Raw genomic sequence first — 1,523 nt, 5'->3', positions numbered from 1 at the left:
CCCTTTTCACCACCGATCCCACAGACAATCGACTTTCTTATCGCACCGTCACCGTTTCCTATAAATTAATAATAAATTCCCAATAAATTCCACCGCGGGTCGCATCGTTGGCGCGAAAAGTGCGCCGTCGACGGTGCGCGACGCACGTGCGTTCGCGGGCACGCACCGCGAGTGGATAAGGAGTAACGAGACGGACTCTCTCGGAGAGTAGGGAGAGTAGCCGCGAGGGTGTACGGGAGTGGGGTCCGAGTAGCGCGGTTGTTGGTGGGGAGAGGAACTACGCGATCGGCCACCAGGGGGTTGGCGGAGGGAGCCCGCGTCGACGAGCGGTTATTTCAAGCGACGACTCTTCTGGCACTTCGCCCCGAGCTTTCCTCGAGCGCATCCTCTCGCCTCGAAGCGCGTAGTTGTGTCAGTGTAGCCGCGACGGCAGCCACAGTCAGTTGTCGATACGGAAAACGCGCCGACTCGGGTGCACAGGGTTAGGTCTGGGTTAGGTCCGAACGATCGAGGATTCGAGCGTTTATCGAGGTTCGAGGACCACGGTGACCACACAGGATAACGCGCGCAGGAACCTCTCGATCGGTGATCTCGAGTGTGTATCAGTGACGGGGGTGATCCTTTTCGGGGGGTTGGACAGGTGTAGTGTCGCAACCGGTGAACGGACACGTGCCCTACTCTACGTACGCTCCTCTAACAGGTTACGCACGGAGGATCTCCAGTGTCGGTTTCTCGTCAGGTGTTCCGGAGGATGGGGCCCGCGGAGGAGAGGAGCTGAGGATTTATAGCGACGCCTGAAAATAACTGGAATGCGCGCGCGGTGAATCAGCATCCTCCGCGAGTGAATTTCCCTGACAGAGGAGGCCACGCGATCCCGGGTTTCGACGTTGTGGATATTTCTTTTATTTCCGTGTGCCCGTGCGTCGACCTAGCTGCCTACGGGTCGGTACCAGCGGTGATCGATCCCGCCCTCCTGCGCGCCCGCGGCGAGGGATTGAGAAAAGCCAGAGCCGCCAGAAACCCGCACGCGGAGGGAAGGGGCCTCCTCGAGACGTCCAAGAGCTTTTCTCGGAAAGGAGATCGCGACTGGTGAGTACCGGCGTGTTGTTGCTTCCTTGCCAGGCCTGAGGTTACATCTGCGAAAAACCATGTTTGTTGATCGATTAGGGGAGGGTAGGTTCGGTGACTCGGAGGGGCCCTTTGTTCGAAAGGGGGTAGAGTGCTTACTTGCAGACTTGCCAATTTGAGGATTCGATGAGGGTTGATGTTCGATGTTTGATACTTGAGACAGAGGATGGAGGATGTATGGAAGATGTTTTGGTACCAAGTTCTGTTGCGGGAGGCTTGAGAAGGGGATTCTTGGTTCTGTTAGGCTTCGAGTAGCGTCAGTTCTGATTATTCTAGCGTTGAGCTCCATCTGGAGTGGTTTCAGTTATTCTGCAAGGAGACTTGAAGTATATGATTCTTAGTTCTTTCAGGCTTTGAGTAGTATCTAAATCCTGATTATTCTACCTTTGAGTCCA

The 1,523-nt window shown here is 55.5% G+C and overlaps 1 protein-coding gene across 1 annotated transcript in view; it reads left to right on the top strand.

The window, feature by feature from the left end:
- Positions 1 to 375: 375 nt before the first annotated feature.
- The window catches only part of LOC128874950 (fibroblast growth factor receptor homolog 1-like), a 63,720-nt gene continuing 62,572 nt past the window's right edge, over positions 376 to 1,523 (top strand). The window contains exon 1 of the mRNA XM_054120157.1: positions 376 to 1,089. The gene's annotated coding sequence lies outside the window, so the exon portion shown is untranslated. The remainder of the gene's footprint in view (positions 1,090 to 1,523) is intronic.

Source organism: Hylaeus volcanicus, chromosome 4 (assembly GCF_026283585.1).
Source record: "Hylaeus volcanicus isolate JK05 chromosome 4, UHH_iyHylVolc1.0_haploid, whole genome shotgun sequence".
Classification (NCBI taxonomy): Eukaryota; Metazoa; Arthropoda; class Insecta; order Hymenoptera; family Colletidae; genus Hylaeus; species Hylaeus volcanicus.
This window is presented reverse-complemented; position numbering and strand designations above follow the sequence as displayed.